The sequence below is a fragment of the Ascidia mentula genome, chromosome 3, assembly GCF_947561715.1.
Source record: "Ascidia mentula chromosome 3, kaAscMent1.1, whole genome shotgun sequence".
Lineage (NCBI taxonomy): Eukaryota > Metazoa > Chordata > Ascidiacea > Phlebobranchia > Ascidiidae > Ascidia > Ascidia mentula.
In genome coordinates, this window is record NC_138568.1 from 9,900,698 (window position 1) to 9,924,957 (window position 24,260).

Consider the following 24,260-nt stretch of genomic DNA (forward strand, 5'->3'; position numbering starts at 1 on the left):
TTGCAGGATGCATTTTTCCGAATATTTCTTCAGTGCATTGAAGACCGATAACATATCGTTGAACGACGAATGCCCATCAAAACTATATTAATGATTTCCAACATCATTGACGTAAATTTTTAGAAACAATATAAAATCACACCACAACTGTGTTGTGGTTTCAACAAATCGTTTAGACTCTTGGTATGTCCAACTTCACGGAAATCTTTAGTAAAAGGCGAAAGATTTGCTCGATATGAAATTAGACCAGAGCTGTAATTCCGGAACATACAGTTAATGCCAAAGAAATGTTGGAAAGTTTTCCAATTTGCAGGATGCATTTCTCCGAATATTTCTTCAGTGCATTGAAGACCGATAACATATCGTTGAACGACGAATGTCCAGTAAAATTATATTGATTATTTCCAACATCATTGACGTAAATTTTTAGAAACAATATATAATCACACCACAACTGTGTAGTGGTTTCAACAAATCGTTTAGACTCTTGGTATGTCCAACTTCACGGAAATCTTTAGTAAAAGGCGAAAGATTTGCTCGATATGAAATTAGACCAGAGCTGTAATTCCGGAACATACAGTTAATGCCAAACAAATGTTGGAAAGTTTTCCAATTTGCCGGATGCATTTCTCCGAATATTTCTTCAGTGCATTGAAGACCGATAACATATCGTTGAACGACGAATGCCCATCAAAACTATATTAATGATTTCCAACATCATTGACGTAATTTTTTAGAAACAATATAAAATCACACCACAACTGTGTTGTGGTTTCAACAAATCGTTTAGACTCTTGGTATGTCCAACTTCACGGAAATCTTTAGTAAAAGGCGAAAGATTTGCTCGATATGAAATTAGACCAGAGCTGTAATTCCGGAACATACACTTAATGCCAAAGAAATGTTGGAAAGTTTTCCAATTTGCCGGATGCATTTCTCCGAATATTTCTTCAGTGCATTGAAGACCGATAACATATCGTTGAACGACGAATGCCCATCAAAACTATATTAATGATTTCCAACATCATTGACGTAAATTTTTAGAAACAATATATAATCACACCACAACTGTGTTGTGGTTTCAACAAATCGTTTAGACTCTTGGTATGTCCAACTTCACGGAAATCTTTAGTAAAAGGCGAAAGATTTGCTCGATATGAAATTAGACCAGAGCTGTAATTCCGGAACATACAGTTAATGCCAAACAAATGTTGGAAAGTTTTCCAATTTGCAGGATGCATTTCTCCGAATATTTCTTCAGTGCATTGAAGACCGATAACATATCGTTGAACGACGAATGCCCAGTAAAATTATATTGATTATTTCCAACATCATTGACGTAAATTTTTAGAAACAATATAAAATCACACCACAACTGTGTTGTGGTTTCAACAAATCGATTAGACTCTTGGTATGTCCAACTTCACGGAAATCTTTAGTAAAAGGCGAAAGATTTGCTCGATATGAAATTAGACCAGAGCTGTAATTCCGGAACATACAGTTAATGCCAAACAAATGTTGGAAAGTTTTCCAATTTGCAGGATGCATTTCTCCGAATATTTCTTCAGTGCATTGAAGACCGATAACATATCGTTGAACGACGAATGCCCAGTAAAATTATATTGATTATTTCCAACATCATTGACGTAAATTTTTAGAAACAATATAAAATCACACCACAACTGTGTTGTGGTTTCAACAAATCGTTTAGACACTTGGTATGTCCAACTTCACGGAAATCTTTAGTAAAAGGCGAAAGATTTGCTCGATATGAAATTAGACCAGAGCTGTAATTCCGTAACATACAGTTAATGCCAAACAAATGTTGGAAAGTTTTCCAATTTGCAGGATGCATTTCTCCGAATATTTCTTCAGTGCATTGAAGACCGATAACATATCGTTGAACGACGAATGCCCATCAAAACTATATTAATGATTTCTAACATCATTGACGTAAATTTTTAGAAACAATATAAAATCACACCACAACTGTGTTGTGGTTTCAACAAATCGTTTAGACTCTTGGTATGTCCAACTTCACGGAAATCTTTAGTAAAAGGCGAAAGATTTGCTCGATATGAAATTAGACCAGAGCTGTAATTCCGGAACATACAGTTAATGCCAAACAAATGTTGGAAAGTTTTCCAATTTGCAGGATGCATTTCTCCGAATATTTCTTCAGTGCATTGAAGACCGATAACATATCGTTGAACGACGAATGCCCATCAAAACTATATTGATGATTTCCAACATCATTGACGTAAATTTTTAGAAACAATATATAATCATACCACAACTGTGTTGTGGTTTCAACAAATCGTTTAGACTCTTGGTATGTCCAACTTCACGGAAATCTTTAGTAAAAGGCGAAAGATTTGCTCGATATGAAATTAGACCAGAGCTGTAATTCCGGAACATACAGTTAATGCCAAACAAATGTTGGAAAGTTTTCCAATTTGCAGGATGCATTTCTCCGAATATTTCTTCAGTGCATTGAAGACCGATAACATATCGTTGAACGACGAATGCCCAGTAAAATTATATTGATTATTTCCAACATCATTGACGTAAATTTTTAGAAACAATATAAAATCACACCACAACTGTGTTGTGGTTTCAACAAATCGTTTAGACACTTGGTATGTCCAACTTCACGGAAATCTTTAGTAAAAGGCGAAAGATTTGCTCGATATGAAATTAGACCAGAGCTGTAATTCCGTAACATACAGTTAATGCCAAACAAATGTTGGAAAGTTTTCCAATTTGCAGGATGCATTTCTCCGAATATTTCTTCAGTGCATTGAAGACCGATAACATATCGTTGAACGACGAATGCCCATCAAAACTATATTAATGATTTCTAACATCATTGACGTAAATTTTTAGAAACAATATAAAATCACACCACAACTGTGTTGTGGTTTCAACAAATCGTTTAGACTCTTGGTATGTCCAACTTCACGGAAATCTTTAGTAAAAGGCGAAAGATTTGCTCGATATGAAATTAGACCAGAGCTGTAATTCCGGAACATACAGTTAATGCCAAACAAATGTTGGAAAGTTTTCCAATTTGCAGGATGCATTTCTCCGAATATTTCTTCAGTGCATTGAAGACCGATAACATATCGTTGAACGACGAATGCCCATCAAAACTATATTAATGATTTCCAACATCATTGACGTAAATTTTTAGAAACAATATAAAATCACACCACAACTGTGTTGTGGTTTCAACAAATCGTTTAGACTCTTGGTATGTCCAACTTCACGGAAATCTTTAGTAAAAGGCGAAAGATTTGCTCGATATGAAATTAGACCAGAGCTGTAATTCCGGAACATACAGTTAATGCCAAACAAATGTTGGAAAGTTTTCCAATTTGCAGGATGCATTTCTCCGAATATTTCTTCAGTGCATTGAAGACCGATAACATATCGTTGAACGACGAATGCCCATCAAAACTATATTGATGATTTCCAACATCATTGACGTAAATTTTTAGAAACAATATATAATCATACCACAACTGTGTTGTGGTTTCAACAAATCGTTTAGACTCTTGGTATGTCCAACTTCACGGAAATCTTTAGTAAAAGGCGAAAGATTTGCTCGATATGAAATTAGACCAGAGCTGTAATTCCGGAACATACAGTTAATGCCAAACAAATGTTGGAAAGTTTTCCAATTTGCAGGATGCATTTCTCCGAATATTTCTTCAGTGCATTGAAGACCGATAACATATCGTTGAACGACGAATGCCCAGTAAAATTATATTGATTATTTCCAACATCATTGACGTAAATTTTTAGAAACAATATAAAATCACACCACAACTGTGTTGTGGTTTCAACAAATCGTTTAGACTCTTGGTATGTCCAACTTCACGGAAATCTTTAGTAAAAGGCGAAAGATTTGCTCGATATGAAATTAGACCAGAGCTGTAATTCCGGCACATACAGTTAATGCCAAAGAAATGTTGGAAAGTTTTCCAATTTGCAGGATGCATTTCTCCGAATATTTCTTCAGTGCATTGAAGACCGATAACATATCGTTGAACGACGAATGTCCAGTAAAATTATATTGATTATTTCCAACATCATTGACGTAAATTTTTAGAAACAATATAAAATCACACCACAACTGTGTTGTGGTTTCAACAAATCGTTTAGACTCTTGGTATGTCCAACTTCACGGAAATCTTTAGTAAAAGGCGAAAGATTTGCTCGATATGAAATTAAACCAGAGCTGTAATTCCGGAACATACAGTTAATGCCAAAGAAATGTTGGAAAGTTTTCCAATTTGCAGGATGCATTTCTCCGAATATTTCTTCAGTGCATTGAAGACCGATAACATATCGTTGAACGACGAATGCCCATCAAAACTATATTAATGATTTCCAACATCATTGACGTAAATTTTTAGAAACAATATAAAATCACACCACAACTGTGTTGTGGTTTCAACAAATCGTTTAGACTCTTGGTATGTCCAACTTCACGGAAATCTTTAGTAAAAGGCGAAAGATTTGCTCGATATGAAATTAGACCAGAGCTGTAATTCCGGAACATACAGTTAATGCCAAAGAAATGTTGGAAAGTTTTCCAATTTGCAGGTTGCATTTCTCCGAATATTTCTTCAGTGCATTGAAGACCGATAACATATCGTTGAACGACGAATGTCCAGTAAAATTATATTGATTATTTCCAACATCATTGACGTAAATTTTTAGAAACAATATATAATCACACCACAACTGTGTTGTGGTTTCAACAAATCGTTTAGACTCTTGGTATGTCCAACTTCACGGAAATCTTTAGTAAAAGGCGAAAGATTTGCTCGATATGAAATTAGACCAGAGCTGTAATTCCGGAACATACAGTTAATGCCAAACAAATGTTGGAAAGTTTTCCAATTTGCAGGATGCATTTCTCCGAATATTTCTTCAGTGCATTGAAGACCGATAACATATCGTTGAACGACGAATTTCCCGTAAAATTATATTGATTATTTCCAACATCATTGACGTAAATTTTTAGAAACAATATAAAATCACACCACAACTGTGTTGTGGTTTCAACAAATCGTTTAGACTCTTGGTATGTCCAACTTCACGGAAATCTTTAGTAAAAGGCGAAAGATTTGCTCGATATGAAATTAGACCAGAGCTGTAATTCCGTAACATACAGTTAATGCCAAACAAATGTTGGAAAGTTTTCCAATTTGCAGGATGCATTTCTCCGAATATTTCTTCAGTGCATTGAAGACCGATAACATATCGTTGAACGACGAATGCCCATCAAAACTATATTAATGATTTCCAACATCATTGACGTAAATTTTTAGAAACAATATAAAATCACACCACAACTGTGTTGTGGTTTCAACAAATCGTTTAGACTCTTGGTATGTCCAACTTCACGGAAATCTTTAGTAAAAGGCGAAAGATTTGCTCGATATGAAATTAGACCAGAGCTGTAATTCCGGAACATACAGTTAATGCCAAACAAATGTTGGAAAGTTTTCCAATTTGCAGGATGCATTTCTCCGAATATTTCTTCAGTGCATTGAAGACCGATAACATATCGTTGAACAACGAATGCCCAGTAAAATTATATTGATTATTTCCAACATCATTGACGTAAATTTTTAGAAACAATATAAAATCACACCACAACTGTGTTGTGGTTTCAACAAATCGTTTAGACTTTTGGTATGTCCAACTTCACGGAAATCTTTAGCAAAAGGCGAAAGATTTGCTCGATATGAAATTAGACCAGAGCTGTAATTCCGGAACATACAGTTAATGCCAAAGAAATGTTGGAAAGTTTTCCAATTTGCAGGATGCATTTCTCCGAATATTTCTTCAGTGCATTGAAGACCGATAACATATCGTTGAACGACGAATGCCCATCAAAACTATATTAATGATTTCCAACATCATTGACGTAAATTTTTAGAAACAATATAAAATCACACCACAACTGTGTTGTGGTTTCAACAAATCGTTTAGACTCTTGGTATGTCCAACTTCACGGAAATCTTTAGTAAAAGGCGAAAGATTTGCTCGATATGAAATTAGACCAGAGCTGTAATTCCGGAACATACACTTAATGCCAAACAAATGTTGGAAAGTTTTCCAATTTGCAGGATGCATTTCTCCGAATATTTCTTCAGTGCATTGAAGACCGATAACATATCGTTGAACGACGAATGCCCATCAAAACTATATTAATGATTTCCAACATCATTGACGTAAATTTTTAGAAACAATATAAAATCACACCACAACTGTGTTGTGGTTTCAACAAATCGTTTAGACTCTTGGTATGTCCAACTTCACGGAAATCTTTAGTAAAAGGCGAAAGATTTGCTCGATATGAAATTAGACCAGAGCTGTAATTCCGGAACATACAGTTAATGCCAAACAAATGTTGGAAAGTTTTCCAATTTGCAGGATGCATTTCTCCGAATATTTCTTCAGTGCATTGAAGACCGATAACATATCGTTGAACGACGAATGCCCATCAAAACTATATTAATGATTTCCAACATCATTGACGTAAATTTTTAGAAACAATATAAAATCACACCACAACTGTGTTGTGGTTTCAACAAATCGTTTAGACTCTTGGTATGTCCAACTTCACGGAAATCTTTAGTAAAAGGCGAAAGATTTGCTCGATATGAAATTAGACCAGAGCTGTAATTCCGGAACATACAGTTAATGCCAAAGAAATGTTGGAAAGTTTTCCAATTTGCAGGATGCATTTCTCCGAATATTTCTTCAGTGCATTGAAGACCGATAACATATCGTTGAACGACGAATGCCCATCAAAACTATATTGATGATTTCCAACATCATTGACGTAAATTTTTAGAAACAATATATAATCATACCACAACTGTGTTGTGGTTTCAACAAATCGTTTAGACTCTTGGTATGTCCAACTTCACGGAAATCTTTAGTAAAAGGCGAAAGATTTGCTCGATATGAAATTAGACCAGAGCTGTAATTCCGGAACATACAGTTAATGCCAAACAAATGTTGGAAAGTTTTCCAATTTGCAGGATGCATTTCTCCGAATATTTCTTCAGTGCATTGAAGACCGATAACATATCGTTGAACGACGAATGCCCAGTAAAATTATATTGATTATTTCCAACATCATTGACGTAAATTTTTAGAAACAATATAAAATCACACCACAACTGTGTTGTGGTTTCAACAAATCGTTTAGACTCTTGGTATGTCCAACTTCACGGAAATCTTTAGTAAAAGGCGAAAGATTTGCTCGATATGAAATTAGACCAGAGCTGTAATTCCGGAACATACAGTTAATGCCAAAGAAATGTTGGAAAGTTTTCCAATTTGCAGGATGCATTTCTCCGAATATTTCTTCAGTGCATTGAAGACCGATAACATATCGTTGAACGACGAATGTCCAGTAAAATTATATTGATTATTTCCAACATCATTGACGTAAATTTTTAGAAACAATATATAATCACACCACAACTGTGTTGTGGTTTCAACAAATCGTTTAGACTCTTGGTATGTCCAACTTCACGGAAATCTTTAGTAAAAGGCGAAAGATTTGCTCGATATGAAATTAGACCAGAGCTGTAATTCCGGAACATACAGTTAATGCCAAACAAATGTTGGAAAGTTTTCCAATTTGCCGGATGCATTTCTCCGAATATTTCTTCAGTGCATTGAAGACCGATAACATATCGTTGAACGACGAATGCCCATCAAAACTATATTAATGATTTCCAACATCATTGACGTAAATTTTTAGAAACAATATAAAATCACACCACAACTGTGTTGTGGTTTCAACAAATCGTTTAGACTCTTGGTATGTCCAACTTCACGGAAATCTTTAGTAAAAGGCGAAAGATTTGCTCGATATGAAATTAGACCAGAGCTGTAATTCCGGAACATACAGTTAATGCCAAAGAAATGTTGGAAAGTTTTCCAATTTGCAGGATGCATTTCTCCGAATATTTCTTCAGTGCATTGAAGACCGATAACATATCGTTGAACGACGAATGCCCATCAAAACTATATTAATGATTTCCAACATCATTGACGTAAATTTTTAGAAACAATATAAAATCACACCACAACTGTGTTGTGGTTTCAACAAATCGTTTAGACTCTTGGTATGTCCAACTTCACGGAAATCGTTAGTAAAAGGCGAAAGATTTGCTCGATATGAAATTAGACCAGAGCTGTAATTCCGGAACATACAGTTAATGCCAAACAAATGTTGGAAAGTTTTCCAATTTGCAGGTTGCATTTCTCCGAATATTTCTTCAGTGCATTGAAGACCGATAACATATCGTTGAACGACGAATGTCCAGTAAAATTATATTGATTATTTCCAACATCATTGACGTAAATTTTTAGAAACAATATATAATCACACCACAACTGTGTTGTGGTTTCAACAAATCGTTTAGACTCTTGGTATGTCCAACTTCACGGAAATCTTTAGTAAAAGGCGAAAGATTTGCTCGATATGAAATTAGACCAGAGCTGTAATTCCGGAACATACAGTTAATGCCAAAGAAATGTTGGAAAGTTTTCCAATTTGCAGGATGCATTTCTCCGAATATTTCTTCAGTGCATTGAAGACCGATAACATATCGTTGAACGACGAATGCCCATCAAAACTATATTAATGATTTCCAACATCATTGACGTAAATTTTTAGAAACAATATAAAATCACACCACAACTGTGTTGTGGTTTCAACAAATCGTTTAGACTCTTGGTATGTCCAACTTCACGGAAATCGTTAGTAAAAGGCGAAAGATTTGCTCGATATGAAATTAGACCAGAGCTGTAATTCCGGAACATACAGTTAATGCCAAACAAATGTTGGAAAGTTTTCCAATTTGCAGGTTGCATTTCTCCGAATATTTCTTCAGTGCATTGAAGACCGATAACATATCGTTGAACGACGAATGTCCAGTAAAATTATATTGATTATTTCCAACATCATTGACGTAAATTTTTAGAAACAATATATAATCACACCACAACTGTGTTGTGGTTTCAACAAATCGTTTAGACTCTTGGTATGTCCAACTTCACGGAAATCTTTAGTAAAAGGCGAAAGATTTGCTCGATATGAAATTAGACCAGAGCTGTAATTCCGGAACATACAGTTAATGCCAAACAAATGTTGGAAAGTTTTCCAATTTGCCGGATGCATTTCTCCGAATATTTCTTCAGTGCATTGAAGACCGATAACATATCGTTGAACGACGAATGCCCATCAAAACTATATTAATGATTTCCAACATCATTGACGTAAATTTTTAGAAACAATATAAAATCACACCACAACTGTGTTGTGGTTTCAACAAATCGTTTAGACTCTTGGTATGTCCAACTTCACGGAAATCTTTAGTAAAAGGCGAAAGATTTGCTCGATATGAAATTAGACCAGAGCTGTAATTCCGGAACATACAGTTAATGCCAAACAAATGTTGGAAAGTTTTCCAATTTGCAGGTTGCATTTCTCCGAATATTTCTTCAGTGCATTGAAGACCGATAACATATCGTTGAACGACGAATGTCCAGTAAAATTATATTGATTATTTCCAACATCATTGACGTAAATTTTTAGAAACAATATATAATCACACCACAACTGTGTTGTGGTTTCAACAAATCGTTTAGACACTTGGTATGTCCAACTTCACGGAAAACTTTAGTAAAAGGCGAAAGATTTGCTCGATATGAAATTAGACCAGAGCTGTAATTCCGGAACATACAGTTAATGCCAAAGAAATGTTGGAAAGTTTTCCAATTTGCAGGATGCATTTCTCCGAATATTTCTTCAGTGCATTGAAGACCGATAACATATCGTTGAACGACGAATGCCCATCAAAACTATATTAATGATTTCCAACATCATTGACGTAAATTTTTAGAAACAATATAAAATCACACCACAACTGTGTTGTGGTTTCAACAAATCGTTTAGACTCTTGGTATGTCCAACTTCACGGAAATCTTTAGTAAAAGGCGAAAGATTTGCTCGATATGAAATTAGACCAGAGCTGTAATTCCGGAACATACAGTTAATGCCAAAGAAATGTTGGAAAGTTTTCCAATTTGCAGGTTGCATTTCTCCGAATATTTCTTCAGTGCATTGAAGACCGATAACATATCGTTGAACGACGAATGTCCAGCAAAATTATATTGATTATTTCCAACATCATTGACGTAAATTTTTAGAAACAATATATAATCACACCACAACTGTGTTGTGGTTTCAACAAATCGTTTAGACACTTGGTATGTCCAACTTCACGGAAATCTTTAGTAAAAGGCAAAAGATTTGCTCGATATGAAATTAGACCAGAGCTGTAATTCCGGAACATACAGTTAATGCCAAAGAAATGTTGGAAAGTTTTCCAATTTGCAGGATGCATTTCTCCGAATATTTCTTCAGTGCATTGAAGACCGATAACATATCGTTGAACGACGAATGCCCATCAAAACTATATTAATGATTTCCAACATCATTGACGTAAATTTTTAGAAACAATATAAAATCACACCACAACTGTGTTGTGGTTTCAACAAATCGTTTAGACTCTTGGTATGTCCAACTTCACGGAAATCTTTAGTAAAAGGCGAAAGATTTGCTCGATATGAAATTAGACCAGAGCTGTAATTCCGGAACATACAGTTAATGCCAAAGAAATGTTGGAAAGTTTTCCAATTTGCAGGTTGCATTTCTCCGAATATTTCTTCAGTGCATTGAAGACCGATAACATATCGTTGAACGACGAATGTCCAGTAAAATTATATTGATTATTTCCAACATCATTGACGTAAATTTTTAGAAACAATATATAATCACACCACAACTGTGTTGTGGTTTCAACAAATCGTTTAGACTCTTGGTATGTCCAACTTCACGGAAATCTTTAGTAAAAGGCGAAAGATTTGCTCGATATGAAATTAGACCAGAGCTGTAATTCCGGAACATACAGTTAATGCCAAACAAATGTTGGAAAGTTTTCCAATTTGCCGGATGCATTTCTCCGAATATTTCTTCAGTGCATTGAAGACCGATAACATATCGTTGAACGACGAATGCCCATCAAAACTATATTAATGATTTCCAACATCATTGACGTAAATTTTTAGAAACAATATAAAATCACACCACAACTGTGTTGTGGTTTCAACAAATCGTTTAGACTCTTGGTATGTCCAACTTCACGGAAATCTTTAGTAAAAGGCGAAAGATTTGCTCGATATGAAATTAGACCAGAGCTGTAATTCCGGAACATACAGTTAATGCCAAAGAAATGTTGGAAAGTTTTCCAATTTGCAGGTTGCATTTCTCCGAATATTTCTTCAGTGCATTGAAGACCGATAACATATCGTTGAATGACGAATGTCCAGTAAAATTATATTGATTATTTCCAACATCATTGACGTAAATTTTTGGAAACAATATATAATCACACCACAACTGTGTTGTGGTTTCAACAAATCGTTTAGACTCTTGGTATGTCCAACTTCACGGAAATCTTTAGTAAAAGGCGAAAGATTTGCTCGATATGAAATTAGACCAGAGCTGTAATTCCGGAACATACAGTTAATGCCAAAGAAATGTTGGAAAGTTTTCCAATTTGCAGGATGCATTTCTCCGAATATTTCTTCAGTGCATTGAAGACCGATAACATATCGTTGAACGACGAATGCCCATCAAAACTATATTAATGATTTCCAACATCATTGACGTAAATTTTTAGAAACAATATAAAATCACACCACAACTGTGTTGTGGTTTCAACAAATCGTTTAGACTCTTGGTATGTCCAACTTCACGGAAATCTTTAGTAAAAGGCGAAAGATTTGCTCGATATGAAATTAGACCAGAGCTGTAATTCCGGAACATACAGTTAATGCCAAAGAAATGTTGGAAAGTTTTCCAATTTGCAGGTTGCATTTCTCCGAATATTTCTTCAGTGCATTGAAGACCGATAACATATCGTTGAACGACGAATGTCCAGTAAAATTATATTGATTATTTCCAACATCATTGACGTAAATTTTTAGAAACAATATAAAATCACACCACAACTGTGTTGTGGTTTCAACAAATCGTTTAGACTCTTGGTATGTCCAACTTCACGGAAATCTTTAGTAAAAGGCGAAAGATTTGCTCGATATGAAATTAGACCAGAGCTGTAATTCCGGAACATACAGTTAATGCCAAACAAATGTTGGAAAGTTTTCCAATTTGCAGGATGCATTTCTCCGAATATTTCTTCAGTGCATTGAAGACCGATAACATATCGTTGAACGACGAATGCCCATCAACACTATATTAATGATTTCCAACATCATTGACGTAAATTTTTAGAAACAATATAAAATCACACCACAACTGTGTTGTGGTTTCAACAAATCGATTAGACTCTTGGTATGTCCAACTTCACGGAAATCTTTAGTAAAAGGCGAAAGATTTGCACGATATGAAATTAGACCAGAGCTGTAATTCCGGAACATACAGTTAATGCCAAAGAAATGTTGGAAAGTTTTCCAATTTGCAGGATGCATTTCTCCGAATATTTCTTCAGTGCATTGAAGACCGATAACATATCGTTGAACGACGAATGCCCATCAAAACTATATTAATGATTTCCAACATCATTGACGTAAATTTTTAGAAACAATATAAAATCACACCACAACTGTGTTGTGGTTTCAACAAATCGTTTAGACTCTTGGTATGTCCAACTTCACGGAAATCTTTAGTAAAAGGCGAAAGATTTGCTCGATATGAAATTAGACCAGAGCTGTAATTCCGGAACATACAGTTAATGCCAAAGAAATGTTGGAAAGTTTTCCAATTTGCAGGTTGCATTTCTCCGAATATTTCTTCAGTGCATTGAAGACCGATAACATATCGTTGAACGACGAATGTCCAGTAAAATTATATTGATTATTTCCAACATCATTGACGTAAATTTTTAGAAACAATATATAATCACACCACAACTGTGTTGTGGTTTCAACAAATCGTTTAGACTCTTGGTATGTCCAACTTCACGGAAATCTTTAGTAAAAGGCGAAAGATTTGCTCGATATGAAATTAGACCAGAGCTGTAATTCCGGAACATACAGTTAATGCCAAACAAATGTTGGAAAGTTTTCCAATTTGCCGGATGCATTTCTCCGAATATTTCTTCAGTGCATTGAAGACCGATAACATATCGTTGAACGACGAATGCCCATCAAAACTATATTAATGATTTCCAACATCATTGACGTAAATTTTTAGAAACAATATAAAATCACACCACAACTGTGTTGTGGTTTCAACAAATCGTTTAGACTCTTGGTATGTCCAACTTCACGGAAATCTTTAGTAAAAGGCGAAAGATTTGCTCGATATGAAATTAGACCAGAGCTGTAATTCCGGAACATACAGTTAATGCCAAAGAAATGTTGGAAAGTTTTCCAATTTGCAGGATGCATTTCTCCGAATATTTCTTCAGTGCATTGAAGACCGATAACATATCGTTGAACGACGAATGCCCATCAAAACTATATTAATGATTTCCAACATCATTGACGTAAATTTTTAGAAACAATATAAAATCACACCACAACTGTGTTGTGGTTTCAACAAATCGTTTAGACTCTTGGTATGTCCAACTTCACGGAAATCTTTAGTAAAAGGCGAAAGATTTGCTCGATATGAAATTAGACCAGAGCTGTAATTCCGGAACATACAGTTAATGCCAAAGAAATGTTGGAAAGTTTTCCAATTTGCAGGTTGCATTTCTCCGAATATTTCTTCAGTGCATTGAAGACCGATAACATATCGTTGAATGACGAATGTCCAGTAAAATTATATTGATTATTTCCAACATCATTGACGTAAATTTTTGGAAACAATATATAATCACACCACAACTGTGTTGTGGTTTCAACAAATCGTTTAGACTCTTGGTATGTCCAACTTCACGGAAATCTTTAGTAAAAGGCGAAAGATTTGCTCGATATGAAATTAGACCAGAGCTGTAATTCCGGAACATACAGTTAATGCCAAACAAATGTTGGAAAGTTTTCCAATTTGCCGGATGCATTTCTCCGAATATTTCTTCAGTGCATTGAAGACCGATAACATATCGTTGAACGACGAATGCCCATCAAAACTATATTAATGATTTCCAACATCATTGACGTAAATTTTTAGAAACAATATAAAATCACACCACAACTGTGTTGTGGTTTCAACAAATCGTTTAGACTCTTGGTATGTCCAACTTCACGGAAATCTTTAGTAAAAGGCGAAAGATTTGCTCGATATGAAATTAGACCAGAGCTGTAATTCCGGAACATACAGTTAATGCCAAACAAATGTTGGAAAGTTTTCCAATTTGCCGGATGCATTTCTCCGAATATTTCTTCAGTGCATTGAAGACCGATAACATATCGTTGAACGACGAATGCCCATCAAAACTATATTAATGATTTCCAACATCATTGACGTAAATTTTTAGAAACAATATATAATCACACCACAACTGTGTTGTGGTTTCAACAAATCGTTTAGACTCTTGGTATGTCCAACTTCACGGAAATCTTTAGTAAAAGGCGAAAGATTTGCTCGATATGAAATTAGACCAGAGCTGTAATTCCGGAACATACAGTTAATGCCAAACAAATGTTGGAAAGTTTTCCAATTTGCAGGATGCATTTCTCCGAATATTTCTTCAGTGCATTGAAGACCGATAACATATCGTTGAACGACGAATGTCCAGTAAAATTATATTGATTATTTCCAACATCATTGACGTAAATTTTTAGAAACAATATAAAATCACACCACAACTGTGTTGTGGTTTCAACAAATCGTTTAGACTCTTGGTATGTCCAACTTCACGGAAATCTTTAGTAAAAGGCGAAAGATTTGCTCGATATGAAATTAGACCAGAGCTGTAATTCCGGAACATACAGTTAATGCCAAACAAATGTTGGAAAGTTTTCCAATTTGCAGGATGCATTTCTCCGAATATTTCTTCAGTGCATTGAAGACCGATAACATATCGTTGAACGACGAATGCCCATCAACACTATATTAATGATTTCCAACATCATTGACGTAAATTTTTAGAAACAATATAAAATCACACCACAACTGTGTTGTGGTTTCAACAAATCGATTAGACTCTTGGTATGTCCAACTTCACGGAAATCTTTAGTAAAAGGCGAAAGATTTGCACGATATGAAATTAGACCAGAGCTGTAATTCCGGAACATACAGTTAATGCCAAACAAATGTTGGAAAGTTTTCCAATTTGCAGGATGCATTTCTCCGAATATTTCTTCAGTGCATTGAAGACCGATAACATATCGTTGAACGACGAATGCCCATCAAAACTATATTAATGATTTCCAACATCATTGACGTAAATTTTTAGAAACAATATAAAATCACACCACAACTGTGTTGTGGTTTCAACAAATCGTTTAGACTCTTGGTATGTCCAACTTCACGGAAATCTTTAGTAAAAGGCGAAAGATTTGCTCGATATGAAATTAGACCAGAGCTGTAATTCCGGAACATACAGTTAATGCCAAAGAAATGTTGGAAAGTTTTCCAATTTGCAGGTTGCATTTCTCCGAATATTTCTTCAGTGCATTGAAGACCGATAACATATCGTTGAACGACGAATGTCCAGTAAAATTATATTGATTATTTCCAACATCATTGACGTAAATTTTTAGAAACAATATATAATCACACCACAACTGTGTTGTGGTTTCAACAAATCGTTTAGACTCTTGGTATGTCCAACTTCACGGAAATCTTTAGTAAAAGGCGAAAGATTTGCTCGATATGAAATTAGACCAGAGCTGTAATTCCGGAACATACAGTTAATGCCAAACAAATGTTGGAAAGTTTTCCAATTTGCAGGATGCATTTCTCCGAATATTTCTTCAGTGCATTGAAGACCGATAACATATCGTTGAACGACGAATGTCCAGTAAAATTATATTGATTATTTCCAACATCATTGACGTAAATTTTTAGAAACAATATATAATCACACCACAACTGTGTTGTGGTTTCAACAAATCGTTTAGACTCTTGGTATGTCCAACTTCACGGAAATCTTTAGTAAAAGGCGAAAGATTTGCTCGATATGAAATTAGACCAGAGCTGTAATTCCGGAACATACAGTTAATGCCAAACAAATGTTGGAAAGTTTTCCAATTTGCCGGATGCATTTCTCCGAATATTTCTTCAGTGCATTGAAGACCGATAACATATCGTTGAACGACGAATGCCCATCAAAACTATATTAATGATTTCCAACATCATTGACGTAAATTTTTAGAAACAATATAAAATCACACCACAACTGTGTTGTGGTTTCAACAAATCGTTTAGACTCTTGGTATGTCCAACTTCACGGAAATCTTTAGTAAAAGGCGAAAGATTTGCTCGATATGAAATTAGACCAGAGCTGTAATTCCGGAACATACAGTTAATGCCAAAGAAATGTTGGAAAGTTTTCCAATTTGCAGGATGCATTTCTCCGAATATTTCTTCAGTGCATTGAAGACCGATAACATATCGTTGAACGACGAATGCCCATCAAAACTATATTAATGATTTCCAACATCATTGACGTAAATTTTTAGAAACAATATAAAATCACACCACAACTGTGTTGTGGTTTCAACAAATCGTTTAGACTCTTGGTATGTCCAACTTCACGGAAATCTTTAGTAAAAGGCGAAAGATTTGCTCGATATGAAATTAGACCAGAGCTGTAATTCCGGAACATACAGTTAATGCCAAAACAAATGTTGGAAAGTTTTCCAATTTGCCGGATGCATTTCTCCGAATATTTCTTCAGTGCATTGAAGACCGATAACATATCGTTGAACGACGAATGCCCATCAAAACTATATTAATGATTTCCAACATCATTGACGTAAATTTTTAGAAACAATATAAAATCACACCACAACTGTGTTGTGGTTTCAACAAATCGTTTAGACTCTTGGTATGTCCAACTTCATGGAAATCTTTAGTAAAAGGCGAAAGATTTGCTCGATATGAAATTAGACCAGAGCTGTAATTCCGGAACATACAGTTAATGCCAAACAAATGTTGGAAAGTTTTCCAATTTGCCGGATGCATTTCTCCGAATATTTCTTCAGTGCATTGAAGACCGATAACATATCGTTGAACGACGAATGCCCATCAAAACTATATTAATGATTTCCAACATCATTGACGTAAATTTTTAGAAACAATATATAATCACACCACAACTGTGTTGTGGTTTCAACAAATCGTTTAGACTCTTGGTATGTCCAACTTCACGGAAATCTTTAGTAAAAGGCGAAAGATTTGCTCGATATGAAATTAGACCAGAGCTGTAATTCCGGAACATACAGTTAATGCCAAACAAATGTTGGAAAGTTTTCCAATTTGCAGGATGCATTTCTCCGAATATTTCTTCAGTGCATTGAAGACCGATAACATATCGTTGAACGACGAATGTCCAGTAAAATTATATTGATTATTTCCAACATCATTGACGTAAATTTTTAGAAACAATATAAAATCACACCACAACTGTGTTGTGGTTTCAACAAATCGTTTAGACTCTTGGTATGTCCAACTTCACGGAAATCTTTAGTAAAAGGCGAAAGATTTGCTCGATATGAAATTAGACCAGAGCTGTAATTCCGGAACATACAGTTAATGCCAAACAAATGTTGGAAAGTTTTCCAATTTGCAGGATGCATTTCTCCGAATATTTCTTCAGTGCATTGAAGACCGATAACATATCGTTGAACGACGAATGCCCATCAACACTATATTAATGATTTCCAACATCATTGACGTAAATTTTTAGAAACAATATAAAATCACACCACAACTGTGTTGTGGTTTCAACAAATCGATTAGACTCTTGGTATGTCCAACTTCACGGAAATCTTTAGTGAAAGGCGAAAGATTTGCACAATATGAAATTAGACCAGAGCTGTAATTCCGGAACATACAGTTAATGCCAAACAAATGTTGGAAAGTTTTCCAATTTGCAGGATGCATTTCTCCGAATATTTCTTCAGTGCATTGAAGACCGATAACATATCGTTGAACGACGAATGCCCACCAAAACTACATTAATGATTTCCAACATCATTGACGTAAATTTTTAGAAACAATATATAATCACACCACAACTGTGTTGTGGTTTCAACCAATCGTTTAGACTCTTGGTATGTCCAACTTCACGGAAATCTTTAGTAAAAGGCGAAAGATTTGCTCGATATGAAATTAGACCAGAGCTGTAATTCCGAAACATACAGTTAATGCCAAACAAATGTTGGAAAGTTTTCCAATTTGCAGGATGCATTTCTCCGAATATTTCTTCAGTGCATTGAAGACCGATAACATATCGTTGAACGACGAATGCCCAGTAAAATTATATTGATTATTTCCAACATCATTGACGTAAATTTTTAGAAACAATATACAATCACACCACAACTGTGTTGTGGTTTCAACAAATCGTTTAGACTTTTGGTATGTCCAACTTCACGGAAATCTTTAGTAAAAGGCGAAAGATTTGCTCGATATGAAATTAGACCAGAGCTGTAATTCCGGAACATACAGTTAATGCCAAAGAAATGTTGGAAAGTTTTCCAATTTGCAGGATGCATTTCTCCGAATATTTCTTCAGTGCATTGAAGACCGATAACATATCGTTGAACGACGAATGCCCATCAAAACTATATTAATGATTTCCAACATCACTGACGTAAATTTTTAGAAACAATATAAAATCACACCACAACTGTGTTGTGGTTTCAACAAATCGTTTAGACTCTTGGTATGTCCAACTTCACGGAAATCTTTAGTAAAAGGCGAAAGATTTGCTCGATATGAAATTAGACCAGAGCTGTAATTCCGGAACATACAGTTAATGCCAAACAAATGTTGGAAAGTTTTCCAATTTGCAGGATGCATTTCTCCGAATATTTCTTCAGTGCATTGAAGACCGATAACATATCGTTGAACGACGAATGCCCATCAAAACTATATTAATGATTTCCAACATCATTGACGTAAATTTTTAGAAACAATATAAAATCACACCACAACTGTGTTGTGGTTTCAACAAATCGTTTAGACTCTTGGTATGTCCAACTTCACGGAAATCTTTAGTAAAAGGCGAAAGATTTGCTCGATATGAAATTAGACCAGAGCTGTAATTCCGGAACATACAGTTAATGCCAAACAAATGTTGGAAAGTTTTCCAATTTGCCGGATGCATTTCTCCGAATATTTCTTCAGTGCATTGAAGACCGATAACATATCGTTGAACGACGAATGCCCATCAAAACTATATTGATGATTTCCAACATCATTGACGTAAATTTTTAGAAACAATATATAATCATACCACAACTGTGTTGTGGTTTCAACAAATCGTTTAGACTCTTGGTATGTCCAACTTCACGGAAATCTTTAGTAAAAGGCGAAAGATTTGCTCGATATGAAATTAGACCAGAGCTGTAATTCCGGAACATACAGTTAATGCCAAACAAATGTTGGAAAGTTTTCCAATTTGCAGGATGCATTTCTCCGAATATTTCTTCAGTGCATTGAAGACCGATAACATATCGTTGAACGACGAATGTCCAGTAAAATTATATTGATTATTTCCAACATCATTGACGTAAATTTTTAGAAACAATATATAATCACACCACAACTGTGTTGTGGTTTCAACAAATCGTTTAGACTCTTGGTATGTCCAACTTCACGGAAATCTTTAGTAAAAGGCGAAAGATTTGCTCGATATGAAATTAGACCAGAGCTGTAATTCCGGAACATACAGTTAATGCCAAACAAATGTTGGAAAGTTTTCCAATTTGCCGGATGCATTTCTCCGAATATTTCTTCAGTGCATTGAAGACCGATAACATATCGTTGAACGACGAATGCCCATCAAAACTATATTAATGATTTCCAACATCATTGACGTAAATTTTTAGAAACAATATAAAATCACACCACAACTGTGTTGTGGTTTCAACAAATCGTTTAGACTCTTGGTATGTCCAACTTCACGGAAATCTTTAGTAAAAGGCGAAAGATTTGCTCGATATGAAATTAGACCAGAGCTGTAATTCCGGAACATACAGTTAATGCCAAAGAAATGTTGGAAAGTTTTCCAATTTGCAGGATGCATTTCTCCGAATATTTCTTCAGTGCATTGAAGACCGATAACATATCGTTGAACGACGAATGCCCATCAAAACTATATTAATGATTTCCAACATCATTGACGTAAATTTTTAGAAACAATATAAAATCACACCACAACTGTGTTGTGGTTTCAACAAATCGTTTAGACTCTTGGTATGTCCAACTTCACGGAAATCTTTAGTAAAAGGCGAAAGATTTGCTCGATATGAAATTAGACCAGAGCTGTAATTCCGGAACATACAGTTAATGCCAAAACAAATGTTGGAAAGTTTTCCAATTTGCCGGATGCATTTCTCCGAATATTTCTTCAGTGCATTGAAGACCGATAACATATCGTTGAACGACGAATGCCCATCAAAACTATATTAATGATTTCCAACATCATTGACGTAAATTTTTAGAAACAATATAAAATCACACCACAACTGTGTTGTGGTTTCAACAAATCGTTTAGACTCTTGGTATGTCCAACTTCATGGAAATCTTTAGTAAAAGGCGAAAGATTTGCTCGATATGAAATTAGACCAGAGCTGTAATTCCGGAACATACAGTTAATGCCAAACAAATGTTGGAAAGTTTTCCAATTTGCCGGATGCATTTCTCCGAATATTTCTTCAGTGCATTGAAGACCGATAACATATCGTTGAACGACGAATGCCCATCAAAACTATATTAATGATTTCCAACATCATTGACGTAAATTTTTAGAAACAATATATAATCACACCACAACTGTGTTGTGGTTTCAACAAATCGTTTAGACTCTTGGTATGTCCAACTTCACGGAAATCTTTAGTAAAAGGCGAAAGATTTGCTCGATATGAAATTAGACCAGAGCTGTAATTCCGGAACATACAGTTAATGCCAAACAAATGTTGGAAAGTTTTCCAATTTGCAGGATGCATTTCTCCGAATATTTCTTCAGTGCATTGAAGACCGATAACATATCGTTGAACGACGAATGTCCAGTAAAATTATATTGATTATTTCCAACATCATTGACGTAAATTTTTAGAAACAATATAAAATCACACCACAACTGTGTTGTGGTTTCAACAAATCGTTTAGACTCTTGGTATGTCCAACTTCACGGAAATCTTTAGTAAAAGGCGAAAGATTTGCTCGATATGAAATTAGACCAGAGCTGTAATTCCGGAACATACAGTTAATGCCAAACAAATGTTGGAAAGTTTTCCAATTTGCAGGATGCATTTCTCCGAATATTTCTTCAGTGCATTGAAGACCGATAACATATCGTTGAACGACGAATGCCCATCAACACTATATTAATGATTTCCAACATCATTGACGTAAATTTTTAGAAACAATATAAAATCACACCACAACTGTGTTGTGGTTTCAACAAATCGATTAGACTCTTGGTATGTCCAACTTCACGGAAATCTTTAGTGAAAGGCGAAAGATTTGCACAATATGAAATTAGACCAGAGCTGTAATTCCGGAACATACAGTTAATGCCAAACAAATGTTGGAAAGTTTTCCAATTTGCAGGATGCATTTCTCCGAATATTTCTTCAGTGCATTGAAGACCGATAACATATCGTTGAACGACGAATGCCCACCAAAACTACATTAATGATTTCCAACATCATTGACGTAAATTTTTAGAAACAATATATAATCACACCACAACTGTGTTGTGGTTTCAACCAATCGTTTAGACTCTTGGTATGTCCAACTTCACGGAAATCTTTAGTAAAAGGCGAAAGATTTGCTCGATATGAAATTAGACCAGAGCTGTAATTCCGAAACATACAGTTAATGCCAAACAAATGTTGGAAAGTTTTCCAATTTGCAGGATGCATTTCTCCGAATATTTCTTCAGTGCATTGAAGACCGATAACATATCGTTGAACGACGAATGCCCAGTAAAATTATATTGATTATTTCCAACATCATTGACGTAAATTTTTAGAAACAATATACAATCACACCACAACTGTGTTGTGGTTTCAACAAATCGTTTAGACTTTTGGTATGTCCAACTTCACGGAAATCTTTAGTAAAAGGCGAAAGATTTGCTCGATATGAAATTAGACCAGAGCTGTAATTCCGGAACATACAGTTAATGCCAAAGAAATGTTGGAAAGTTTTCCAATTTGCAGGATGCATTTCTCCGAATATTTCTTCAGTGCATTGAAGACCGATAACATATCGTTGAACGACGAATGCCCATCAAAACTATATTAATGATTTCCAACATCACTGACGTAAATTTTTAGAAACAATATAAAATCACACCACAACTGTGTTGTGGTTTCAACAAATCGTTTAGACTCTTGGTATGTCCAACTTCACGGAAATCTTTAGTAAAAGGCGAAAGATTTGCTCGATATGAAATTAGACCAGAGCTGTAATTCCGGAACATACAGTTAATGCCAAACAAATGTTGGAAAGTTTTCCAATTTGCAGGATGCATTTCTCCGAATATTTCTTCAGTGCATTGAAGACCGATAACATATCGTTGAACGACGAATGCCCATCAAAACTATATTAATGATTTCCAACATCATTGACGTAAATTTTTAGAAACAATATAAAATCACACCACAACTGTGTTGTGGTTTCAACAAATCGTTTAGACTCTTGGTATGTCCAACTTCACGGAAATCTTTAGTAAAAGGCGAAAGATTTGCTCGATATGAAATTAGACCAGAGCTGTAATTCCGGAACATACAGTTAATGCCAAACAAATGTTGGAAAGTTTTCCAATTTGCCGGATGCATTTCTCCGAATATTTCTTCAGTGCATTGAAGACCGATAACATATCGTTGAACGACGAATGCCCATCAAAACTATATTGATGATTTCCAACATCATTGACGTAAATTTTTAGAAACAATATATAATCATACCACAACTGTGTTGTGGTTTCAACAAATCGTTTAGACTCTTGGTATGTCCAACTTCACGGAAATCTTTAGTAAAAGGCGAAAGATTTGCTCGATATGAAATTAGACCAGAGCTGTAATTCCGGAACATACAGTTAATGCCAAACAAATGTTGGAAAGTTTTCCAATTTGCAGGATGCATTTCTCCGAATATTTCTTCAGTGCATTGAAGACCGATAACATATCGTTGAACGACGAATGCCCAGTAAAATTATATTGATTATTTCCAACATCATTGACGTAAATTTTTAGAAACAATATAAAATCACACCACAACTGTGTTGTGGTTTCAACAAATCGTTTAGACTCTTGGTATGTCCAACTTCACGGAAATCTTTAGTAAAAGGCGAAAGATTTGCTCGATATGAAATTAGACCAGAGCTGTAATTCCGGAACATACAGTTAATGCCAAAGAAATGTTGGAAAGTTTTCCAATTTGCAGGATGCATTTCTCCGAATATTTCTTCAGTGCATTGAAGACCGATAACATATCGTTGAACGACGAATGTCCAGTAAAATTATATTGATTATTTCCAACATCATTGACGTAAATTTTTAGAAATAATATAAAATCACACCACAACTGTGTTGTGGTTTCAACAAATCGTTTAGACTCTTGGTATGTCCAACTTCACGGAAATCTTTAGTAAAAGGCGAAAGATTTGCTCGATATGAAATTAGACCAGAGCTGTAATTCCGGAACATACAGTTAATGCCAAAGAAATGTTGGAAAGTTTTCCAATTTGCAGGATGCATTTCTCCGAATATTTCTTCAGTGCATTGAAGACCGATAACATATCGTTGAACGACGAATGCCCATCAAAAGTATATTAATGATTTCCAACATCATTGACGTAAATTTTTAGAAACAATATAAAATCACACCACAACTGTGTTGTGGTTTCAACAAATCGTTTAGACTCTTGGTATGTCCAACTTCACGGAAATCTTTAGTAAAAGGCGAAAGATTTGCTCGATATGAAATTAGACCAGAGCTGTAATTCCGGAACATACAGTTAATGCCAAAGAAATGTTGGAAAGTTTTCCAATTTGCA

At 35.0% G+C, this 24,260-nt stretch overlaps 79 non-coding genes across 79 annotated transcripts; all 79 read right to left on the reverse strand.

The window, feature by feature from the left end:
• Window positions 1-140: 140 nt before the first annotated feature.
• LOC145896740 (U5 spliceosomal RNA) lies at window positions 141-254 on the reverse strand. The gene has a single exon (XR_014402172.1). It is a non-coding gene; the product is annotated as a U5 spliceosomal RNA (small nuclear RNA).
• Window positions 255-447: 193 nt separating this feature from the next.
• LOC145896221 (U5 spliceosomal RNA) lies at window positions 448-561 on the reverse strand. The gene has a single exon (XR_014401688.1). It is a non-coding gene; the product is annotated as a U5 spliceosomal RNA (small nuclear RNA).
• Window positions 562-754: 193 nt separating this feature from the next.
• On the reverse strand, window positions 755-868 carry LOC145896741 (U5 spliceosomal RNA). Its single transcript, XR_014402173.1, has one exon. It is a non-coding gene; the product is annotated as a U5 spliceosomal RNA (small nuclear RNA).
• A 193-nt stretch (window positions 869-1,061) lies between these two features.
• LOC145896744 (U5 spliceosomal RNA) lies at window positions 1,062-1,175 on the reverse strand. Its single transcript, XR_014402175.1, has one exon. It is a non-coding gene; the product is annotated as a U5 spliceosomal RNA (small nuclear RNA).
• A 193-nt stretch (window positions 1,176-1,368) lies between these two features.
• On the reverse strand, window positions 1,369-1,482 carry LOC145896931 (U5 spliceosomal RNA). The gene has a single exon (XR_014402349.1). It is a non-coding gene; the product is annotated as a U5 spliceosomal RNA (small nuclear RNA).
• A 193-nt stretch (window positions 1,483-1,675) lies between these two features.
• Window positions 1,676-1,789, reverse strand: LOC145896316 (U5 spliceosomal RNA). Its single transcript, XR_014401773.1, has one exon. It is a non-coding gene; the product is annotated as a U5 spliceosomal RNA (small nuclear RNA).
• Window positions 1,790-1,982: 193 nt separating this feature from the next.
• LOC145896745 (U5 spliceosomal RNA) lies at window positions 1,983-2,096 on the reverse strand. The gene has a single exon (XR_014402176.1). It is a non-coding gene; the product is annotated as a U5 spliceosomal RNA (small nuclear RNA).
• Window positions 2,097-2,289: 193 nt separating this feature from the next.
• Window positions 2,290-2,403, reverse strand: LOC145896746 (U5 spliceosomal RNA). Its single transcript, XR_014402177.1, has one exon. It is a non-coding gene; the product is annotated as a U5 spliceosomal RNA (small nuclear RNA).
• A 193-nt stretch (window positions 2,404-2,596) lies between these two features.
• LOC145896317 (U5 spliceosomal RNA) lies at window positions 2,597-2,710 on the reverse strand. Its single transcript, XR_014401774.1, has one exon. It is a non-coding gene; the product is annotated as a U5 spliceosomal RNA (small nuclear RNA).
• A 193-nt stretch (window positions 2,711-2,903) lies between these two features.
• Window positions 2,904-3,017, reverse strand: LOC145896747 (U5 spliceosomal RNA). Its single transcript, XR_014402178.1, has one exon. It is a non-coding gene; the product is annotated as a U5 spliceosomal RNA (small nuclear RNA).
• A 193-nt stretch (window positions 3,018-3,210) lies between these two features.
• On the reverse strand, window positions 3,211-3,324 carry LOC145896748 (U5 spliceosomal RNA). The gene has a single exon (XR_014402179.1). It is a non-coding gene; the product is annotated as a U5 spliceosomal RNA (small nuclear RNA).
• Window positions 3,325-3,517: 193 nt separating this feature from the next.
• LOC145896750 (U5 spliceosomal RNA) lies at window positions 3,518-3,631 on the reverse strand. Its single transcript, XR_014402180.1, has one exon. It is a non-coding gene; the product is annotated as a U5 spliceosomal RNA (small nuclear RNA).
• Window positions 3,632-3,824: 193 nt separating this feature from the next.
• On the reverse strand, window positions 3,825-3,938 carry LOC145896751 (U5 spliceosomal RNA). The gene has a single exon (XR_014402181.1). It is a non-coding gene; the product is annotated as a U5 spliceosomal RNA (small nuclear RNA).
• Window positions 3,939-4,131: 193 nt separating this feature from the next.
• Window positions 4,132-4,245, reverse strand: LOC145896206 (U5 spliceosomal RNA). The gene has a single exon (XR_014401675.1). It is a non-coding gene; the product is annotated as a U5 spliceosomal RNA (small nuclear RNA).
• A 193-nt stretch (window positions 4,246-4,438) lies between these two features.
• On the reverse strand, window positions 4,439-4,552 carry LOC145896752 (U5 spliceosomal RNA). Its single transcript, XR_014402182.1, has one exon. It is a non-coding gene; the product is annotated as a U5 spliceosomal RNA (small nuclear RNA).
• A 193-nt stretch (window positions 4,553-4,745) lies between these two features.
• LOC145896753 (U5 spliceosomal RNA) lies at window positions 4,746-4,859 on the reverse strand. The gene has a single exon (XR_014402183.1). It is a non-coding gene; the product is annotated as a U5 spliceosomal RNA (small nuclear RNA).
• Window positions 4,860-5,052: 193 nt separating this feature from the next.
• LOC145896754 (U5 spliceosomal RNA) lies at window positions 5,053-5,166 on the reverse strand. The gene has a single exon (XR_014402184.1). It is a non-coding gene; the product is annotated as a U5 spliceosomal RNA (small nuclear RNA).
• Window positions 5,167-5,359: 193 nt separating this feature from the next.
• On the reverse strand, window positions 5,360-5,473 carry LOC145896756 (U5 spliceosomal RNA). The gene has a single exon (XR_014402186.1). It is a non-coding gene; the product is annotated as a U5 spliceosomal RNA (small nuclear RNA).
• A 193-nt stretch (window positions 5,474-5,666) lies between these two features.
• LOC145896398 (U5 spliceosomal RNA) lies at window positions 5,667-5,780 on the reverse strand. Its single transcript, XR_014401852.1, has one exon. It is a non-coding gene; the product is annotated as a U5 spliceosomal RNA (small nuclear RNA).
• Window positions 5,781-5,973: 193 nt separating this feature from the next.
• LOC145896757 (U5 spliceosomal RNA) lies at window positions 5,974-6,087 on the reverse strand. Its single transcript, XR_014402187.1, has one exon. It is a non-coding gene; the product is annotated as a U5 spliceosomal RNA (small nuclear RNA).
• Window positions 6,088-6,280: 193 nt separating this feature from the next.
• On the reverse strand, window positions 6,281-6,394 carry LOC145896758 (U5 spliceosomal RNA). The gene has a single exon (XR_014402188.1). It is a non-coding gene; the product is annotated as a U5 spliceosomal RNA (small nuclear RNA).
• Window positions 6,395-6,587: 193 nt separating this feature from the next.
• LOC145896759 (U5 spliceosomal RNA) lies at window positions 6,588-6,701 on the reverse strand. Its single transcript, XR_014402189.1, has one exon. It is a non-coding gene; the product is annotated as a U5 spliceosomal RNA (small nuclear RNA).
• Window positions 6,702-6,894: 193 nt separating this feature from the next.
• Window positions 6,895-7,008, reverse strand: LOC145896760 (U5 spliceosomal RNA). The gene has a single exon (XR_014402190.1). It is a non-coding gene; the product is annotated as a U5 spliceosomal RNA (small nuclear RNA).
• A 193-nt stretch (window positions 7,009-7,201) lies between these two features.
• On the reverse strand, window positions 7,202-7,315 carry LOC145896761 (U5 spliceosomal RNA). The gene has a single exon (XR_014402191.1). It is a non-coding gene; the product is annotated as a U5 spliceosomal RNA (small nuclear RNA).
• A 193-nt stretch (window positions 7,316-7,508) lies between these two features.
• On the reverse strand, window positions 7,509-7,622 carry LOC145896762 (U5 spliceosomal RNA). The gene has a single exon (XR_014402192.1). It is a non-coding gene; the product is annotated as a U5 spliceosomal RNA (small nuclear RNA).
• A 193-nt stretch (window positions 7,623-7,815) lies between these two features.
• Window positions 7,816-7,929, reverse strand: LOC145896763 (U5 spliceosomal RNA). The gene has a single exon (XR_014402193.1). It is a non-coding gene; the product is annotated as a U5 spliceosomal RNA (small nuclear RNA).
• A 193-nt stretch (window positions 7,930-8,122) lies between these two features.
• On the reverse strand, window positions 8,123-8,236 carry LOC145896418 (U5 spliceosomal RNA). The gene has a single exon (XR_014401871.1). It is a non-coding gene; the product is annotated as a U5 spliceosomal RNA (small nuclear RNA).
• A 193-nt stretch (window positions 8,237-8,429) lies between these two features.
• On the reverse strand, window positions 8,430-8,543 carry LOC145896764 (U5 spliceosomal RNA). The gene has a single exon (XR_014402194.1). It is a non-coding gene; the product is annotated as a U5 spliceosomal RNA (small nuclear RNA).
• Window positions 8,544-8,736: 193 nt separating this feature from the next.
• On the reverse strand, window positions 8,737-8,850 carry LOC145896419 (U5 spliceosomal RNA). The gene has a single exon (XR_014401872.1). It is a non-coding gene; the product is annotated as a U5 spliceosomal RNA (small nuclear RNA).
• Window positions 8,851-9,043: 193 nt separating this feature from the next.
• LOC145896766 (U5 spliceosomal RNA) lies at window positions 9,044-9,157 on the reverse strand. Its single transcript, XR_014402195.1, has one exon. It is a non-coding gene; the product is annotated as a U5 spliceosomal RNA (small nuclear RNA).
• Window positions 9,158-9,350: 193 nt separating this feature from the next.
• LOC145896768 (U5 spliceosomal RNA) lies at window positions 9,351-9,464 on the reverse strand. Its single transcript, XR_014402197.1, has one exon. It is a non-coding gene; the product is annotated as a U5 spliceosomal RNA (small nuclear RNA).
• A 193-nt stretch (window positions 9,465-9,657) lies between these two features.
• On the reverse strand, window positions 9,658-9,771 carry LOC145896397 (U5 spliceosomal RNA). The gene has a single exon (XR_014401851.1). It is a non-coding gene; the product is annotated as a U5 spliceosomal RNA (small nuclear RNA).
• A 193-nt stretch (window positions 9,772-9,964) lies between these two features.
• Window positions 9,965-10,078, reverse strand: LOC145896769 (U5 spliceosomal RNA). The gene has a single exon (XR_014402198.1). It is a non-coding gene; the product is annotated as a U5 spliceosomal RNA (small nuclear RNA).
• Window positions 10,079-10,271: 193 nt separating this feature from the next.
• On the reverse strand, window positions 10,272-10,385 carry LOC145896327 (U5 spliceosomal RNA). The gene has a single exon (XR_014401784.1). It is a non-coding gene; the product is annotated as a U5 spliceosomal RNA (small nuclear RNA).
• Window positions 10,386-10,578: 193 nt separating this feature from the next.
• LOC145896770 (U5 spliceosomal RNA) lies at window positions 10,579-10,692 on the reverse strand. The gene has a single exon (XR_014402199.1). It is a non-coding gene; the product is annotated as a U5 spliceosomal RNA (small nuclear RNA).
• A 193-nt stretch (window positions 10,693-10,885) lies between these two features.
• On the reverse strand, window positions 10,886-10,999 carry LOC145896771 (U5 spliceosomal RNA). The gene has a single exon (XR_014402200.1). It is a non-coding gene; the product is annotated as a U5 spliceosomal RNA (small nuclear RNA).
• Window positions 11,000-11,192: 193 nt separating this feature from the next.
• On the reverse strand, window positions 11,193-11,306 carry LOC145896772 (U5 spliceosomal RNA). The gene has a single exon (XR_014402201.1). It is a non-coding gene; the product is annotated as a U5 spliceosomal RNA (small nuclear RNA).
• A 193-nt stretch (window positions 11,307-11,499) lies between these two features.
• LOC145896774 (U5 spliceosomal RNA) lies at window positions 11,500-11,613 on the reverse strand. Its single transcript, XR_014402203.1, has one exon. It is a non-coding gene; the product is annotated as a U5 spliceosomal RNA (small nuclear RNA).
• A 193-nt stretch (window positions 11,614-11,806) lies between these two features.
• On the reverse strand, window positions 11,807-11,920 carry LOC145896775 (U5 spliceosomal RNA). The gene has a single exon (XR_014402204.1). It is a non-coding gene; the product is annotated as a U5 spliceosomal RNA (small nuclear RNA).
• Window positions 11,921-12,113: 193 nt separating this feature from the next.
• Window positions 12,114-12,227, reverse strand: LOC145896776 (U5 spliceosomal RNA). The gene has a single exon (XR_014402205.1). It is a non-coding gene; the product is annotated as a U5 spliceosomal RNA (small nuclear RNA).
• Window positions 12,228-12,420: 193 nt separating this feature from the next.
• On the reverse strand, window positions 12,421-12,534 carry LOC145896222 (U5 spliceosomal RNA). Its single transcript, XR_014401689.1, has one exon. It is a non-coding gene; the product is annotated as a U5 spliceosomal RNA (small nuclear RNA).
• Window positions 12,535-12,727: 193 nt separating this feature from the next.
• LOC145896777 (U5 spliceosomal RNA) lies at window positions 12,728-12,841 on the reverse strand. The gene has a single exon (XR_014402206.1). It is a non-coding gene; the product is annotated as a U5 spliceosomal RNA (small nuclear RNA).
• A 193-nt stretch (window positions 12,842-13,034) lies between these two features.
• LOC145896778 (U5 spliceosomal RNA) lies at window positions 13,035-13,148 on the reverse strand. The gene has a single exon (XR_014402207.1). It is a non-coding gene; the product is annotated as a U5 spliceosomal RNA (small nuclear RNA).
• A 193-nt stretch (window positions 13,149-13,341) lies between these two features.
• LOC145896780 (U5 spliceosomal RNA) lies at window positions 13,342-13,455 on the reverse strand. Its single transcript, XR_014402209.1, has one exon. It is a non-coding gene; the product is annotated as a U5 spliceosomal RNA (small nuclear RNA).
• Window positions 13,456-13,648: 193 nt separating this feature from the next.
• LOC145896781 (U5 spliceosomal RNA) lies at window positions 13,649-13,762 on the reverse strand. The gene has a single exon (XR_014402210.1). It is a non-coding gene; the product is annotated as a U5 spliceosomal RNA (small nuclear RNA).
• A 193-nt stretch (window positions 13,763-13,955) lies between these two features.
• On the reverse strand, window positions 13,956-14,069 carry LOC145896782 (U5 spliceosomal RNA). The gene has a single exon (XR_014402211.1). It is a non-coding gene; the product is annotated as a U5 spliceosomal RNA (small nuclear RNA).
• Window positions 14,070-14,262: 193 nt separating this feature from the next.
• Window positions 14,263-14,376, reverse strand: LOC145896783 (U5 spliceosomal RNA). Its single transcript, XR_014402212.1, has one exon. It is a non-coding gene; the product is annotated as a U5 spliceosomal RNA (small nuclear RNA).
• A 193-nt stretch (window positions 14,377-14,569) lies between these two features.
• Window positions 14,570-14,683, reverse strand: LOC145896784 (U5 spliceosomal RNA). The gene has a single exon (XR_014402213.1). It is a non-coding gene; the product is annotated as a U5 spliceosomal RNA (small nuclear RNA).
• Window positions 14,684-14,876: 193 nt separating this feature from the next.
• On the reverse strand, window positions 14,877-14,990 carry LOC145896785 (U5 spliceosomal RNA). Its single transcript, XR_014402214.1, has one exon. It is a non-coding gene; the product is annotated as a U5 spliceosomal RNA (small nuclear RNA).
• A 193-nt stretch (window positions 14,991-15,183) lies between these two features.
• Window positions 15,184-15,297, reverse strand: LOC145896224 (U5 spliceosomal RNA). Its single transcript, XR_014401690.1, has one exon. It is a non-coding gene; the product is annotated as a U5 spliceosomal RNA (small nuclear RNA).
• A 193-nt stretch (window positions 15,298-15,490) lies between these two features.
• Window positions 15,491-15,604, reverse strand: LOC145896786 (U5 spliceosomal RNA). The gene has a single exon (XR_014402215.1). It is a non-coding gene; the product is annotated as a U5 spliceosomal RNA (small nuclear RNA).
• A 193-nt stretch (window positions 15,605-15,797) lies between these two features.
• Window positions 15,798-15,911, reverse strand: LOC145896787 (U5 spliceosomal RNA). The gene has a single exon (XR_014402216.1). It is a non-coding gene; the product is annotated as a U5 spliceosomal RNA (small nuclear RNA).
• Window positions 15,912-16,104: 193 nt separating this feature from the next.
• Window positions 16,105-16,218, reverse strand: LOC145896788 (U5 spliceosomal RNA). The gene has a single exon (XR_014402217.1). It is a non-coding gene; the product is annotated as a U5 spliceosomal RNA (small nuclear RNA).
• A 193-nt stretch (window positions 16,219-16,411) lies between these two features.
• LOC145896789 (U5 spliceosomal RNA) lies at window positions 16,412-16,525 on the reverse strand. Its single transcript, XR_014402218.1, has one exon. It is a non-coding gene; the product is annotated as a U5 spliceosomal RNA (small nuclear RNA).
• A 193-nt stretch (window positions 16,526-16,718) lies between these two features.
• LOC145896792 (U5 spliceosomal RNA) lies at window positions 16,719-16,832 on the reverse strand. Its single transcript, XR_014402220.1, has one exon. It is a non-coding gene; the product is annotated as a U5 spliceosomal RNA (small nuclear RNA).
• Window positions 16,833-17,026: 194 nt separating this feature from the next.
• LOC145896344 (U5 spliceosomal RNA) lies at window positions 17,027-17,140 on the reverse strand. The gene has a single exon (XR_014401801.1). It is a non-coding gene; the product is annotated as a U5 spliceosomal RNA (small nuclear RNA).
• A 193-nt stretch (window positions 17,141-17,333) lies between these two features.
• Window positions 17,334-17,447, reverse strand: LOC145896793 (U5 spliceosomal RNA). Its single transcript, XR_014402221.1, has one exon. It is a non-coding gene; the product is annotated as a U5 spliceosomal RNA (small nuclear RNA).
• A 193-nt stretch (window positions 17,448-17,640) lies between these two features.
• LOC145896794 (U5 spliceosomal RNA) lies at window positions 17,641-17,754 on the reverse strand. Its single transcript, XR_014402222.1, has one exon. It is a non-coding gene; the product is annotated as a U5 spliceosomal RNA (small nuclear RNA).
• A 193-nt stretch (window positions 17,755-17,947) lies between these two features.
• LOC145896402 (U5 spliceosomal RNA) lies at window positions 17,948-18,061 on the reverse strand. The gene has a single exon (XR_014401856.1). It is a non-coding gene; the product is annotated as a U5 spliceosomal RNA (small nuclear RNA).
• A 193-nt stretch (window positions 18,062-18,254) lies between these two features.
• On the reverse strand, window positions 18,255-18,368 carry LOC145896330 (U5 spliceosomal RNA). The gene has a single exon (XR_014401787.1). It is a non-coding gene; the product is annotated as a U5 spliceosomal RNA (small nuclear RNA).
• A 193-nt stretch (window positions 18,369-18,561) lies between these two features.
• LOC145896352 (U5 spliceosomal RNA) lies at window positions 18,562-18,675 on the reverse strand. Its single transcript, XR_014401808.1, has one exon. It is a non-coding gene; the product is annotated as a U5 spliceosomal RNA (small nuclear RNA).
• Window positions 18,676-18,868: 193 nt separating this feature from the next.
• On the reverse strand, window positions 18,869-18,982 carry LOC145896795 (U5 spliceosomal RNA). Its single transcript, XR_014402223.1, has one exon. It is a non-coding gene; the product is annotated as a U5 spliceosomal RNA (small nuclear RNA).
• Window positions 18,983-19,175: 193 nt separating this feature from the next.
• On the reverse strand, window positions 19,176-19,289 carry LOC145896796 (U5 spliceosomal RNA). Its single transcript, XR_014402224.1, has one exon. It is a non-coding gene; the product is annotated as a U5 spliceosomal RNA (small nuclear RNA).
• Window positions 19,290-19,482: 193 nt separating this feature from the next.
• Window positions 19,483-19,596, reverse strand: LOC145896797 (U5 spliceosomal RNA). The gene has a single exon (XR_014402225.1). It is a non-coding gene; the product is annotated as a U5 spliceosomal RNA (small nuclear RNA).
• A 193-nt stretch (window positions 19,597-19,789) lies between these two features.
• On the reverse strand, window positions 19,790-19,903 carry LOC145896798 (U5 spliceosomal RNA). The gene has a single exon (XR_014402226.1). It is a non-coding gene; the product is annotated as a U5 spliceosomal RNA (small nuclear RNA).
• A 193-nt stretch (window positions 19,904-20,096) lies between these two features.
• LOC145896799 (U5 spliceosomal RNA) lies at window positions 20,097-20,210 on the reverse strand. The gene has a single exon (XR_014402227.1). It is a non-coding gene; the product is annotated as a U5 spliceosomal RNA (small nuclear RNA).
• Window positions 20,211-20,403: 193 nt separating this feature from the next.
• LOC145896800 (U5 spliceosomal RNA) lies at window positions 20,404-20,517 on the reverse strand. The gene has a single exon (XR_014402228.1). It is a non-coding gene; the product is annotated as a U5 spliceosomal RNA (small nuclear RNA).
• Window positions 20,518-20,711: 194 nt separating this feature from the next.
• LOC145896345 (U5 spliceosomal RNA) lies at window positions 20,712-20,825 on the reverse strand. Its single transcript, XR_014401802.1, has one exon. It is a non-coding gene; the product is annotated as a U5 spliceosomal RNA (small nuclear RNA).
• Window positions 20,826-21,018: 193 nt separating this feature from the next.
• On the reverse strand, window positions 21,019-21,132 carry LOC145896801 (U5 spliceosomal RNA). The gene has a single exon (XR_014402229.1). It is a non-coding gene; the product is annotated as a U5 spliceosomal RNA (small nuclear RNA).
• A 193-nt stretch (window positions 21,133-21,325) lies between these two features.
• On the reverse strand, window positions 21,326-21,439 carry LOC145896803 (U5 spliceosomal RNA). The gene has a single exon (XR_014402231.1). It is a non-coding gene; the product is annotated as a U5 spliceosomal RNA (small nuclear RNA).
• Window positions 21,440-21,632: 193 nt separating this feature from the next.
• LOC145896403 (U5 spliceosomal RNA) lies at window positions 21,633-21,746 on the reverse strand. The gene has a single exon (XR_014401857.1). It is a non-coding gene; the product is annotated as a U5 spliceosomal RNA (small nuclear RNA).
• Window positions 21,747-21,939: 193 nt separating this feature from the next.
• LOC145896331 (U5 spliceosomal RNA) lies at window positions 21,940-22,053 on the reverse strand. The gene has a single exon (XR_014401788.1). It is a non-coding gene; the product is annotated as a U5 spliceosomal RNA (small nuclear RNA).
• A 193-nt stretch (window positions 22,054-22,246) lies between these two features.
• On the reverse strand, window positions 22,247-22,360 carry LOC145896353 (U5 spliceosomal RNA). Its single transcript, XR_014401809.1, has one exon. It is a non-coding gene; the product is annotated as a U5 spliceosomal RNA (small nuclear RNA).
• A 193-nt stretch (window positions 22,361-22,553) lies between these two features.
• Window positions 22,554-22,667, reverse strand: LOC145896804 (U5 spliceosomal RNA). The gene has a single exon (XR_014402232.1). It is a non-coding gene; the product is annotated as a U5 spliceosomal RNA (small nuclear RNA).
• Window positions 22,668-22,860: 193 nt separating this feature from the next.
• On the reverse strand, window positions 22,861-22,974 carry LOC145896805 (U5 spliceosomal RNA). Its single transcript, XR_014402233.1, has one exon. It is a non-coding gene; the product is annotated as a U5 spliceosomal RNA (small nuclear RNA).
• A 193-nt stretch (window positions 22,975-23,167) lies between these two features.
• On the reverse strand, window positions 23,168-23,281 carry LOC145896806 (U5 spliceosomal RNA). Its single transcript, XR_014402234.1, has one exon. It is a non-coding gene; the product is annotated as a U5 spliceosomal RNA (small nuclear RNA).
• A 193-nt stretch (window positions 23,282-23,474) lies between these two features.
• Window positions 23,475-23,588, reverse strand: LOC145896807 (U5 spliceosomal RNA). Its single transcript, XR_014402236.1, has one exon. It is a non-coding gene; the product is annotated as a U5 spliceosomal RNA (small nuclear RNA).
• Window positions 23,589-23,781: 193 nt separating this feature from the next.
• On the reverse strand, window positions 23,782-23,895 carry LOC145896808 (U5 spliceosomal RNA). Its single transcript, XR_014402237.1, has one exon. It is a non-coding gene; the product is annotated as a U5 spliceosomal RNA (small nuclear RNA).
• Window positions 23,896-24,088: 193 nt separating this feature from the next.
• LOC145896809 (U5 spliceosomal RNA) lies at window positions 24,089-24,202 on the reverse strand. Its single transcript, XR_014402238.1, has one exon. It is a non-coding gene; the product is annotated as a U5 spliceosomal RNA (small nuclear RNA).
• Window positions 24,203-24,260: the final 58 nt, after the last annotated feature.